Source organism: Oxyura jamaicensis, chromosome 2 (genome assembly GCF_011077185.1).
Source record: "Oxyura jamaicensis isolate SHBP4307 breed ruddy duck chromosome 2, BPBGC_Ojam_1.0, whole genome shotgun sequence".
In the NCBI taxonomy this organism is placed as follows: Eukaryota; Metazoa; Chordata; class Aves; order Anseriformes; family Anatidae; genus Oxyura; species Oxyura jamaicensis.
The window spans coordinates 52,449,278-52,463,640 of NC_048894.1; the positions used below are offsets into that span (position 1 = coordinate 52,449,278).

The following is a 14,363-nucleotide window of genomic DNA, read 5'->3' on the forward strand; positions in this document are numbered from 1 at the left end:
TACATATTCCATTTATGTTTAAACCCGTATTATTTTCAAAGGTGGCTTCAGTGAGACCGAAATTAAAATGGAATTTGGTAGTATAGGCATTTTTTTGCATTGTGACACCGTGTTTTGCCGATCCTTCTGCATTTCCATGATGAACACAACTAATCCACAACAATGTCAGATCACCCACGTGGCAGCAGCTGCTGCCCCTTGGGGGAAGGCGCAGATGATGAAGAGGAAGCACCTCGCGTGAGAGCAGCAGTAAGACAATTTGCTTGTCCTCAGCAGGAGTGGCTGGTGCCACAGACAGCCACAGGGCCAGGACATCGCCCCGGTGCCTGGGTTACAGGCCTTGCCATGGCCTCGGCGTGAAGCTGGGGAGGGAGGCCGGCCTGAGCTGCCAGCCACCTCATTTTTCCCAAGACAGCCAAAGCAGCTTCATGCTCATCTCCACTGGTCAGAGGAATGCAGCTGAGTGAAGGGGTGATGAGCAACCAGGGAAAGGCTCAGCTGGCATGAACTTCTGCAACATTGCACCACTGCACCTTTCATGGCCCTCCAGGCAGAAGTGAGACCAGCAAGGAAAGGCTCTGCTGCTGCAGAAGGACCACCTGTTCCAGCAGAGACCAGAAAGCCAAGGCATTGCCATCCCTTGCCACTTTATGCTCTGTTTTCTTCCTCCTGCCACAGAAAGGTGGCAAGGCAGCTGGCTTTAAAGCACGCATTGGTACAGACTCAGCTCTGCACCTTCGGAGGTCACAGGGAGTTTTGCCACTGGCTCCAATAGATGGAGAATCAGGGTCACGGTTTGGTGCTTAAGCAGCCCCTCTGGAATCACAGCCCGAGACTGCAATTAGTGCTGATTTATTCTGGGTGACTACAGTTCAACACAGACCAGTACTGGTCTGGCTGCCACAATTCATCCTTGAGATTTGCCAGTAAAGGCAGCAATTCTTTTGATCTTCCTAATAGAGAAAATTGGAGAGCATACAATTAGCTTTTTTTTTTTTTCCTCCCTGCCATTTGGATATGATGACAAGTAGTCTGACAGGGAGCACTATGCCCTCAGCAGCATGTGCTTCGAATCCTGCTGGCCACATAATGCCAAAGGATTTAAACTCTCCTGACTCCACTCCTGAGCACGTCAAACACGTGTTAGTGGAAAGAGCTTGAAATGAGAGTGAGGGCATTCCCCAGGGCAGGGAGGATGGAGTCCTAGAGGAGCTCACGGTGCTGTTTGACTGCAAAGCAGCTTGCTTTACATAGCTCACGGAGTTTGGTCTAGTAGGGATTGAGCTGTGACCCAAATCCCCAGTTCACAGCAGGGTGAGGGAGGAGTGCAAATCTGTCCTCCCAGCTGCTTTGACATGGGGCTGCTTATTCACTGCTCCTCCAGAGCAACTGAGAGAAGTGCAGTGACTGAGCTACACAACACTGGGCAAGTAAAGCAGCAAGTGGTCAGCAGGGTATAAAGCAAAAAAGAGCATTTATTCAGCTATGGGAAGTGAGAGATCTCCAGGATATATCTCCTCCTGTACAAAGGATCCACCAAGGCTGTGGTCATTTATCCATGCTCTTTGCATTGTTTTTGTCCTTGAAGGTGTTTTCTAAGTGCAATTAAGTGTTCTTTCAATCTGTAGACAAGATGTGATTAAATGTGATGGCTGCTCTAATGACAGTTCTTTTAGCCAGAAAGCAGTGAGCAATCAAAACCCCTTGCTGAAAGGGGACAGATGGAAGCAGAAGCTGCCACCCAAAGCAGTGGGTTGAACAGCCAGGCTTGTATAGAAGCTAAGCCACAGGAGCAGAGCTGGGGCTCCTTGAGCAAAATCCCTGTGAATTAGTCCTGTCCTTCCGCCCCCCAGTACGGTCAAGATTACTTAAAAGAAGGGGAATACCAACCATTACATCTGTACAAACACACAACAGGAAACCAAATTGTAAAGACACCAGGAGTCAGGACCAGACCCCTGGTTTTGTTTGTTCAGATATCAACATCCACTGAAAACAGCCCCCATCACTGGCCGTAATTGGTAGGGACAACCCCAGGGCGATGTGGGAGGTGAATAGGGCAAGGTGTGCGGAGAGCAGACCTTGATTCTCTGGGATCCCCTACTGTTTCAGGAACTATTTGTGAACTTCTGGAAGCAGGACATTGCTAAATTAGTCTGGGGAAGAGAAGGGTCATTCAAATATGTCCTGGTCGTCTCAATTCACTCTGGCATTTCTCTTGATGTTCATCCTGAAGTTCAAGCCAGGAAGCATCTCAGGAATCCATTCAGCTACAAGCTCTTCTCTTTCCTCCCAAAAATATCAAATAACTAGAATTTCACTTGCAACCAGAAGTGTCTGCTGTTCCTTGCGAGCTGTGCATGCTTTTCCCACCACCAATGACAAAGGAGTTATTTGTTTGTCTGTTTGCTTTAATGATTAAGCATTTATCCTACAGGGGTTTTCTTCTTTGGAGGTTAGGATAATGGAAGAGACCAGATATTTTTTTTTTTTTTTTAACAATTCACCTCATGTGGTTCAAATGTTCACACATCAGCTCAGTTCTTGAATCTCAGGCAGTGGTTAAACATCATATAAGGCACCATCCTATAAGATATCTGCATACAGTGCATCATTAGCATTTAGCACACATTTATTCAGAAGAAACAAGCCCTTGAAAACTCTGAATATCCCAGCTTCAAAAAATCTGGTAGAGTCTCTTTTAAAAAGCTCCATGAGGAGACTTCCCTCAGTGCTCTGAGAGCCTTCAAGTCATTCACAAATTAACAAGCATAGCGTATTAACGAACTGAATAGCTTAAGATGTGCACATGGTCTTGCCCTCACAGGGTTGGGGGCAAACTGTGCCTTTTTGCATAAAACCATATAGGGGAAAAAAAAAAAAAAAAAAAAAAAAAACTGACAATTACAAAAAGAGTAAGGCTGCAGGGAATTCAGCAGCACAATGTCCTCCACTGGTCCTCCACTGCCACAGACAGCCTAAAACTAAGGGGAGAGAATTATATTTTTTCTTTAGTGATCCAAACAGAGGAAAATCTGTCTCTTCTGTATGCTGTATGTCTCTGTAGTGTATCAAGTGTTGTCATGCGCAGGTACGGAACACAGCAATAAGATTAATAATAACAATATATATTTGTAGCTACAAATACAGTCTTTTGCATCAAGACCTCAAGGAAGTTAATCACTTCAGTAAATATTTAAGAACATGCTGAAGCCAATGGGATTTAGGTGCTTTCCCTCACTGGGCCCTCGATATGTAAATATTAGCTTCTATTTGTTTTGTTCCCACAATCAAGAAAGCAGTGGATAAGTGAATGCAGGACTGTTATTTGCCATATCCAGCAACACTGCAAACAGGGCCACTCCTTGGAACTAGAAACACTTCAAAACTGTTAAGAAAAACTACTTTTTTACATGGCAGGTAATGATTTTCTGGAATGTGTTCCTGCCTTGTCTTCTTTACTGCCCCTCACGGGAGGGAAGCAATGTTGCTTACCTGTTAATCTGTCTCAAACCTCAGCTATCGACATTCCCCAAACTAGGGAAACTCACACAACAAAGGGGAGATCTATGTTACTGGAGAGAGTCACTTTAGGAATGAGAAAAGATACCAAAAGATAGATATAATAACATTTCTCTCCCCCTCTCCTTCTTTTTTTTTTTTTTTTTTTTTGGTGGGGGGGAGGGGGAAAGGAGGTAATAGGACAACGAACACACTAAAAATAACAACAACAACAAACCCTAAAACCAGTTTGCTCTAGTTATGATAATCCAGGCATAACATTTATATGAGAACATAAAATACAGCACACAGCTGTAAGTAAAACAATATGTGTGTTCCTGAATAACGGGAAAATAGCTTGCCAATAAGGATATATTTTGAGCAAATGAAAGATGACCTGAAATTGACTCTGGAGTAACAACTCGATTACTTATAAAAATAGGAGGTAGGGGAAAAGAAAAAGGGAGAGGAAGCAGTGGTTGAGAAGAGCTTATGCTATGTGGTATTTGATGTATTTACTTTGAAAAGTTTCCTTTTGATGAATAATAAAAACAATGCCGTAACAAGCACCTTCATGCCAAAAAATAAGATTGGCTAGGGATTTTACAAGTGATGTGGCTCTACTCACCCAGATTCTCTGTGTCAGAAGGCCACGTTTAAGCTCAAATGGTGCAATTGGCCCAAAAGACGCTGAATACAGAATTACTCTGCAGGCAAAAGAAGAAATAAGCATGTGGCACAGTTTCTTGCAAGAGCCTTACCAGCTCTCCAGCCTGAAAATTGTTTCCATGCTGGTGTGCAGAGCAACACACTAGTGTGCCTTGGAAGAGACCCAGCATGCTTACCAGCGAATGCATTTATTTCTTTTAATATATAAGGTGAGATCAGTGTTCATAAAGTACAAGATGGGCAGCCTTGCTGGCTGAAACGCTCTGCTACCACCAGTGAGCGAGTTGTTTACCCCCAGGCTCTAGGTTTTCCATATACAAGGCAGAGCTGTGAGGTATAAGGCAAAGGAGGATAAGGGGGACAACACAATCCCGTGCCAGGTTGCTGCTCAGAAAGCCTGGTCTCTATGCCTGCAAGGAGTGTTGTGGTGCAGGGCCCTGGCAAATGCTGTGGGTGAACGGTATGCACATTGCCCTGCATTACCCAAGCAATGAATGCCTGGCCTGCTCTTACCCACCTTGAGCCCCTCTGCCCTCATCACTCAGGGACATCAGTGCTAAGGAGCTCCCTGGAGTCTCATCTTCCTGTCGATGCTGCATGCAATGGCACTTGCTGGGCTAGAACTAGTCTGAAATGAGAAAAAGAGGGAGAATCAACTCCTTTTACACCAGTATCCAACTTTTCTACAGTTACCTTTTGTGTTTTTCTTTCAACCTGCATTTGTGATCTGACTTCACCTCTTTGAAGTAAACACCGCACTTATCCTTGTCCCTCTTCCCCTCTCCCATGTAGTGAACTTTTCCTTCCGCTGCTTCTCTTGTCTTCTGAATCTCTGTCCATCTCTCTCCCTCTCCTTCTAAGCCATTTCCTTATTTTTAAATATCAGCCTAAAAGCTTTTCTCTCTAATCTCTGAAGAATGCAGTATTAAGATCAATTGCAATGCACTTCTGCCTAGCTCAAAAGCTGAGGGTCTTCCTTGAAAAATATCTCAGGCGATTGCTTTTATAGTGATGAGAGAGCAAAGTTCATGCCTTGTCCTGTTTTCCAGCTAATCTGATCTTACATGAAAGCTCTCCATGAAACACAAAGAAATATTTACTATATGAATTTAAGCAATGTTTCCCGCTCTGCAAAAACAAAGTTGGTGTTTGAGCTAGGCTTTCTGTCCCGTGGGTTTCTGATATACAGTGCTTTTAATGGCATCCTGACAGGTTTCTTCTTCACTTTCTCAGCTGGACCTGTTCACTGAAAATAGGAGGACCGAGATTTATGGATTTAAAGCAGCATTTTGTTGCTTTACATGACTAACTCAACAAAGGTCAAGCAGTGAGAAGCAAAGAATGGAGCAGCAAGTACAGATGCAACACAGAGAAGTGAGCCCGATAAATTTTTCCCTTGGAAACGCTAGATAGAGGGTTGCTTTTCCTTGGAGAACAAGAATTTGAAACTGAGATGTTGCCACCATTACTGGGATGACTAAAATGTAGAGTGCAGCTACTTCATCTTTAATACAGATCTCTGTCCACGGAGAGCAAAACCTTCAGAAAGCAATAAGCCAGCAGAAAGGCACAGTTATTAATCTGGGATATTTTATCTCTTTTCTGTGGATACATCTATTAGCTGTGCATGTGACTCTTTAAAAAAAGCCCTTTCCTATGTCCTCTTCTTACGTCCCCATCCTTTGTTCTTTTATTGGTTTAAGCTGTAACTTACCAGGTCAAGAAAATCATTCCCATTTTTATTACAAGTCTCTATAAATAATAAGTCATACATATGTTAGGAGGAAGAACTAGAAATAATTATTTGCCAAAGTCTGTCTTTCCTATCAAAGAAAGGGCAGCCATCATTTGTGTGTGCGTTTTAATAAAATGGGTATTGTCATGTGCACTGAGCAAAGAAAGGCCTCATCAGAAAGAAAGCAAATGGGAAGAAATCTGTTGGCACCTTGACTTAAATGAAGCCATATTTCAGAGGGCTTTTCACTAGTTGTTACTGGGGTGGGGGGAGAGGGGTTCCTAGCCATATTCATTCTCAAATCACAGATGATCCCTTATCACTCGACTTTACATTAGGCTTTTTTATTCCATTTTATAGGAGGATATGGTCTTTTTTTATAATTCATTTCAGAAGCCTACCTGCACTCCATTTGTGGGGGAAGATGATGAGAAAAATACCTCTTCATGCAGCTACAATGGAACTGCTTTATCTACAGCACTAAAGAGCAAACCAGCTCAGATGCAAAGCTGGGTTTTCTTTCCTCATCCCACAGGTTCAGCAGTGCATCTCATGGGTAAGGTCCAGGTACTGAGAAGCATTCAGAGGACAGTTGCCTCCAGGGGAAGCACGGATGGGTCACTGCAGGCTCTCCCCACTCATGCAGGCTCACGCTGTATGGGGTTGCAGTGAAGAGCTGTGCTGGCTTGCAAACACTGCGGACTCTAGGAGGTTACAGAGTTGGAGCATCTCACAGGAGGGACCCTTGAGCTGAGTCCAAGGGGGAGGACAGAGAATCAAGGACGGGAGAGAGGAGGGAGGAGCTGGGGAGGAAGATGGGGAAGATGAAGGAGCTGCAATATTGTAAACTCCCTCTGGGGAACCTTAAACCAGGGTGCATGCCAAACTCCGCAATGCCTGTACTGGGGTAGGACTGACACACACACACGCAAATCATTTTTATAACTGCTCTAATGCAATATATCTTTCTTCCATGGTTTCATTCTCCAGTCTTACAAACACATCCTGCAGTGGCTTTCCTTTCCCACTAGCTCTTGGCATTCCTGTTCAAACATCCTCTTCACTGATATCTCTTCTTCTTTTCTTCCAGGAACACTGAAAAGGACCCACCTGGTTTACACACTACTTCAATCCTCAAGCCCACAGCCAGCACTCTTCCTGAGTCGGCACCTATTTAAGCCACGTACTTTAACGAGGTTTGCTGCTCAGGTGGTAAATCTTTCTCTATTCTGCCCACCAGCCACCTTGGGGTATGCAGCCCGATGGTGACTGCAGAGTTTTGTCGAAGTAGATCTTTGTCTTTCTGAGAGTAAATCTCTGCTCTCCTGTCTGCCGCTATGCATCAAATTTATTAAGCTTCTGAGGACTGTGCAGGTAGGCGAGTTTCTGTACAGAACCACACAGCGTGTTGCTTCAGCATTGCTCCACTGCCTTTTTATTTTTTTATTTTTGTTAAATACACCACTTTCTGACACACACATTGTTGCTACATTGTGACAAGCTTTTAACTAGCAAGGAAGAAGCTTTCACAATTGCGTTTCTGAAAAGGCTCCAATTTATTTCTCATAAAGATCCTTGGGATAAAAAGCAGATTAATGTTCAGAAGAAAGTTAAATGAAAAATTGAGGCTGCTCAGAGGGAGATGTTAAAGGCTGACTGGCACAAAAGGGTACTTTCTGGCAAACTTCTTGAAGCACTAAAAGAAAAGGGTCAGGAGTCATCTGCTTAAGTAATGATCTCCAAGGTAAAAATATTGGCTGGCCAATCCCATAGCTACAATGGACTATTATATGTATGTTCTATAGGCTGAAAGCATCAATTATACTCATCATGTGGCTTCTTGAACATGCTTAACTTGCTATTTCCTTTTATTCGATGTGATAGCACATAAATTAATACAAAGGCATACATGAGAGCATTTTATACCTTCTCTCCTCTGTTTTAAATTTTGAGGGTCAGTGATTTCATAATGAATAATTTAAAGGGGAAAACTTGCAGAACCGAGGGGGGTGGTAGGGCACGTCTGTGTCTGTGAGAGAAGTTCTGTCCACTAAACACACTTATGCAGGATGAGAAACAGCTTTGCCAATCAATACAGCATCATAATTCCTCTCCTAACAGGAAATGAGGACTCAGTACAATACTGCAGTTTTAACTTTAATGCAATTTAAAAGGAAAAAAATCCAACACCAGATGCTCATCAGAAGACTATTAGATGTTATTACTATATGCTATTTCCCCAAGGAACTCTCATGGTTAAAAATCAACAATGAGCAGCAGCATATACCTTTTTATAGTGAACCCCTTCAGCTGTAGTTCAGTTCAGAGGTCTGACAGGTCAAAAGACTCATCACAAGTTTGATTATTTCTCAATAGGCAAGCTGAGATGAGGACAATTGCTATGTTCTTACAGACCTTCTCACCACAGAGCTCTCACGCTGTCCTTCCTTCAGGCCAATGCAACACGGCTCCGACACAGCTTTGTGTCCTGTTTCTCCACTGTCCTTTACTAGGCATGTATGTGGCTTCATTCATGAAGGACTGAGCACCAGACCGTCCACATGCAGAAAACCAACAGCATGCCACAGCCGGTAGGTATCTTTCTGGATATCAAGGATATTCTGAATATCCAAGGAGGAGATCGTTTAGGCTGCAAAGCCACTGCAAACTGAAATCAAGGGAAAGCTAGCTGATGGTTTCTTGGAGGGTGGAGAGGTTAAGTCAACAATTTACCAGAAGTGAGGAACTCCAGAAGTGAGGAAGGGTGGTCAGAACACAGAGCACTTGGAGTCCCTAAAGGCTCAGGTGACTTTTCTTGCTCTACTGCAGCCTCTTAGGACCCATCACAGCAGCAGCCTTAAGGACTAGCAATGCTACATGAAACAGGGACAATGGTACCTCTGCATGTCAGGGGGACGTGAGGCATTCAAAACACAGTGATCCCAGAAGAACCTTACATGGACATTAAAATTATTAGATTTCCTTTTAAGCTCCACATACTCCAAAAAGGGCAATATGGAGTACCAACAATTCAATTCCGAGTTAGAAGAGAGCTTTAATTCACAAATACAGATCTCAGACCTCTATTAGGTTTTGGGGGATTTAAGCAGCAATCATACTTCATCAATTCATTTTTCTTTTCTTCAGCCTTCAAATAAACATGAAGCATACTGACCCAAGAACCTGGCCTCCCATAATCGGAGGGTAGTGTACTGCAAGACATTGAAAGACCTTGAAAGACAAGGACTGCAAGACATTGAAACCTGTTGAGGTTTGAGGAAGAAGGAACCAGGACTCTCAGCATCCCTGCTAGGTATAGAATGGCAGAACAAAGACACCCTTCTTAGGAACAACACTACACATCTAGCTCACAAAGTAGATAGGAGGAAGAGTTTTGTGGTGTTGTAGAAACATCCAACAAGGCTTTCTCTGAGGAGGCTGGTGTTCAAATATCACCAGCTTAGTTTTCACAGCAGACATCTCCAAGCAGTCAGCTAAGTAACCTAAATGCTGCAGTGAGAGTGCTGAGAATCTTCTAGGAAATGAAGCCAAACAGCTACAGCACCACATCACTATGGAGTAATTGAACACTTTGATATGATAATTGATTATCATGCATTGATTAAAGCAGGCAAGAGAGCATACACTCTCCAGATGACATTCAAATTACAAAGCCACAAGCTTCAAAGCTTATTTGGATTCACACAACAAAATACACTTTGTTATTTACAATGTAAAAAAAAAAAAAAAAAAAAACCCCAAAAATGGAGAAAAAATTTAAAAAAAATGAATGGTAAAATGGCACAACTTGAAATAAGGAACTAATCAATGCTATCAAAATGGCTTCAATCTGTCCTGAGGACTCTAATCATTTCCAGATGATAACATGGGACTGATTGGATGTCTCCGGCAGCAGTTCTTATCAAGGCCTGATTATAACAACTACAATAGGAAGAAGAAAAATTGGTTGGTACAGGGTGGTTAAGCAGGCCTGAGGAAATGTGCAAACAGTTGTTCAGTTCGGTGTAAATCTACCTGATCTGGTGCATGCAAGGAAAAGCAGCCACTGCTTTTGGTCATTTCCAGCCATGCTTAGATGCCTCTCATAAATTCAGCCAAGCACACACGGAAGGAGTTTTACTTCATGGTAAAAACAAACCAATCTGCAACCACCTGCAATTTCTGTGAACCAGCAAATTGTCTCCTAAGCATCTATAACTTGCTTCTTCATTTTAAATGCCTTTTCAAGCTCTTCTTAATTACAAATGATTTGAGCTGCCATGATTCCACCTCTAGAGCTGTAAGGGAACCATGCAGTTTTTACTACTTACTTGCATCATTACTCCAGACAGCAATCAACACTGTGTTTTCCTTGGCATCGTTAAAAACTTAGCCAAGATATGATCCTGCACAAAGAGCTTTATCTAAATCTGTGTGACCAGAGCCAACAGGTGGCTGCAACAGAGCAACCAACGGCAGCAGAGCAAAATCACAGAGCTCAAAGGAAAGCAGTGGGTTCAGGACAAAGTCAGGTCTTTAGTCCTGTAACTACAGCACTACATTTTTGGGCTGAAACCTGATACCAGAACATGCAGCTCACATCACTTAAAAACTGGAAGCTAACCAGCTTTTCTGAAGGGTTTCTGTAAGGTTAACCACATTTCCTTAGGCAGGCCCTGTGTTGCTCAGTTGTTCATGTTATGCCAGAGGAACAGTTCCCTGCAGTATGGCTTCGATGGAACAAGGTAAAATCAGGTATCTAGAGCCAGGCTGGGACTGATTTGTACTGGAAAATCAAAAAAAGCTCAGGATATACAAACTCATCCAAAGCAAATACAATTGAGAACTAAGAGAGGCAAAAGTACAAATCTTTTGCAATGTGTTTAAACTGACTGCACTTGGGCTGACCACACAGAATGCTGCTCCTAAGTTAGGAGGTAGGTTAAAAATTTGGTTTGGCACAAGAGGTGAGACAAAAAGAGGAATTTTGGTTTTTTTTTGGAAAAGGAAGGAATATCCCACTCATGACAAACATTAACGTGTCTAATAAGAACATACTGCTGGTGGCTTAGTGTGTCCCTAACCGGTTACCTCTTTGTTTCAGAGGTTTGGTCCATGGAGTGCCACTTCTCAGACAAAGAAACAGCGACCTTCACAATGTCTGATGAGCCAGAGAAGTTTGGCTGTGAGAAGAAGCTTTTTCAGGGTGAAAGAGAAGGTTGACACTCTTAAGGACAGAAGACAGTATAATTTTTAAGTACTCCCTATCTTCGCCATCTGAAGTTTAACTCATACATGCCAGAAAAGCACGAGAACTTCACTTAAATCCACATTCTGGCTTGATGGCTGTGTTCAACGGAACTTTTATAAAATTACTTTGTGCAGATGTAATTGCAGAGAAAGACACAATCTCCAGTGTCATCACCGTGTCAGCATGGGACAGCCCTGGCAGTGGCAATAGCATGACACCAAACAGCCAGGGGATAACAGGCTAACCACGTCAGGTGGTGTTCTGCACCAGGACCCAGTTGCCTACTGGTGTGCTGTGATGGGAAGGAGAATCCATGCTGCAGCAGCTTGCCCTTTTCGGAAGAAGAATATGCCTTGTGATGAGAACCTACCACAACTTTCTCCCTCCTCGCTTGTTTTAGTCACATCTTTTGCAATACAGAGTGAAACATTAAGTGAGCAAGGATCTGCATATAAACAAGATAACTACCTCAGTCAGCCCTTTCTTTCATCAGTCACCATTTCCCAGTCTCAGAGAATATGTAAGCCCCTTCTCTGAAAATAGAACAAAATTCAGCATACAAGGACTTAGTTCTCACAATTATTGGCGTATTTTTAATCAAAAGCATCACACGTATTACAGCAATTAAGTACATGAGTCATGGACTTGCTCATTTAGAAAGGCTCCCACTTCATGTTATTGTTCACTGGGACCATAAAAGGTGTGTGGCTAGGAGGAAAACTGTCCCAGGAGCCATGGGACAGATTCGTAGCCCAGGCTGTTTGCAAACGCACCTGCGTTGTCACCCAGGCTCACACCCTTCTCCTCCTCCTCCCCTGTCTAATGGGACTGCCAGATTCCCACCTGAGATGCCACTGTTGTGCCGCCTCCTCCCTGGGAGCGTAGGCAGCACTGTAAAGGAGGCTGCTTCCCTTTCCCACCCTTGTCTTTACAACCCCATCCTGCTGTGGGAGTACCTATGGAGCAATAAATGCATAGCCTGTCCCACAGGGCCTGAAGAGCCTGTTGTGCTATTCAGGGGAGAGGCAAACCTGCCTCCCTTGTGTCCTGTGCTGAAAACCCATTATGGTTATGAGGTTAGAAGTGTGTATTGCTATGCAGGCTGAAGAGGAATTAATGCAGCTGGATTTAGAAGGACAAAGAATCTGATGTTCTACTATGATCAATGGTCATTGATCCAATGTTAACTAGATTAAAAAAAAAATGAAAAAAAAAAAGATTAAAAAAAAAAAAAACTTATAAAATACTGGAATTACATATAATCACCTGATTATTCATTCTACCTTAGTACTGGTTCCTTGATGCATTTGACCCCACTTCTAGCAAATATTTCTTATTAAAAATCCTAAGTATACTTAAAATACAATGAAAGGTAAGCAAAGATGCCATCTCCTTCTGTCTTTGTTTGGCTTAGCACTGTGCTTTGCATGAGGAGATGCTTTGCATGAGAAGCTTTGCATGAGCTTTGGGATTTCAATCCCTAATGTTGTCTCATCTAATGTAAACATCTGAAAATGTATAATATTTTCTTTAATAAAGCTTCTTACAGACCTCTCAGAGTTGATTGTGTCTTGTGAAAGTGAGTTCCATGAGTCAGTTTCCTGTGTGAAACAAAATTTGCTTTACATATTCTCAGTATCCTGTTTTCTATTCTCAGAAAGTTTCTCATTTTGGTTTCTGTATGAATGAGTTCTTAGAATGCCTTGTTAACCTTGTCTATGGTTTTCTTTCATATGCATCTTTCTTACCCATTTCCTTTGCAACCAGACACAAACTTTTTAATCCTTCACTGAAATGAGCAGTGCATGGAAATTATTCAGCTCCAAGCGGTGTACTCAGTGGTATTCACAAATCTCACAAGGTCATTGATAACAGCAGCATGTAGTGACTGTCACAGACAAATACCTGGACCTGAATGACTGTGGAGTACCTGTCAACATGAAAACATTTTTTTCACCATCTTCCTTATTCTCCTCCTCTTCAACCCCCCAGTACCTGGACCTTCCCCTGTTTTCCATGCCCAGCTCAGCTACAAGAGGCTCTGCCGGCTCCACGGTGCAGGTCTGCTCCAGCTGACAAGGGTGTGTGGAAGGTGTTGAGCCTCTTCAGAAAGAAGCCCAGACAACGTCCATCAACTGAGTAGCTAGACATGTGGCAAAGGTCAACACGCCATTGCTGTAAGAATCAAAGCCAACAAGGCAGGTAGGAAAAATGAAATCCTCGAAAGTGGTAGAGGAACAAAGCAGAGCAAATTTCTTATGGGGCCTAGAGTGGCATATGGCTGGAAAGGGCAGTTTTGCAAAGTTGTAAATTCTGAAAATTGTAAATTGTCTGAAAGACAAAAAATAATATACATATATGTATATATGTATATATATAAAAATAAATAAAAACCTCCAAAACCTTTCCTTCGAGCCGGAATTGAACCAGCGACCTAAGGATTTCTTTCTACAGACAGCCTACAGTCCTCCGCTCTACCAGCTGAGCTATCGAAGGAAGATGAGTAAAAGGTGCCAAGAATGAGTCAAGACTACATCAACAATAGCCTTAGGCTCTAATGGACCTCCATATGCATTGCTTCTCACAACAGCAAAACAGTATCAGAAAAAAGGGCACAAGCCTAGATTTCCCTGCACAACCGGATTTTGGTTACAAAACTGCCAGTTTTCTGCCAAATAGTTCACAGCTCTTGTAAGACTGTTGTTACTGGTAGCATTAAGGTTGGAACTCCTGTGATGACCCATATGAAATCTGCCTACTGCTTGACAAAGTAATTTGCCTACTCTTCCGTGATCTCGCCACATTTCCTAAACTGAACTAGGAGAAGAGAGAGAACTCCCTTCCACACAATTCCCCACAACAGTTCTCCAGCCAAGTCCTATAACAAGTTAGCAAAAAAAAAAATCAGTTAACATGCTGCCTGACAGCTTCCAGACAGAATGCAAAGAAATGAAGGAAAAGGATGTACAGCAATAGACACTAAGGTTTTAATTCAAATCCCACCAACTCCCACGGCCCACGTGAGACCTCTCATACACAGATGAGTTGCAGCGTCTGGTGTTACTGCCCCAGTGGGATACCCAGCCCCTGGGCCTGGGAGGTTGAGCCTTTGTGAATCATCTGAGTGCTGCAGCTCACAGCGATGGCAAGCGAACTTCCCCCTTTTTGAACCGCAGTGATTCACAAGCATCTCAGCTGTCTGAAAAG

General features: G+C 43.0%; 1 long non-coding RNA gene and 1 other non-coding gene across 2 annotated transcripts; both read right to left on the reverse strand.

Annotated features, from left to right (window-relative positions):
- Positions 1-4,710: 4,710 nt before the first annotated feature.
- On the reverse strand, positions 4,711-11,685 carry LOC118162948. Its single transcript, XR_004748730.1, has 3 exons — positions 11,625-11,685; positions 11,282-11,487; positions 4,711-4,798 (listed from the first exon to the last, which is right to left on the reverse strand). It is a non-coding gene; the product is annotated as an uncharacterized LOC118162948 (long non-coding RNA).
- A 1,877-nt stretch (positions 11,686-13,562) lies between these two features.
- TRNAY-GUA lies at positions 13,563-13,652 on the reverse strand. The gene is given in 2 exon segments: positions 13,563-13,598; positions 13,616-13,652. It is a non-coding gene; the product is annotated as a tRNA-Tyr (tRNA).
- Positions 13,653-14,363: the final 711 nt, after the last annotated feature.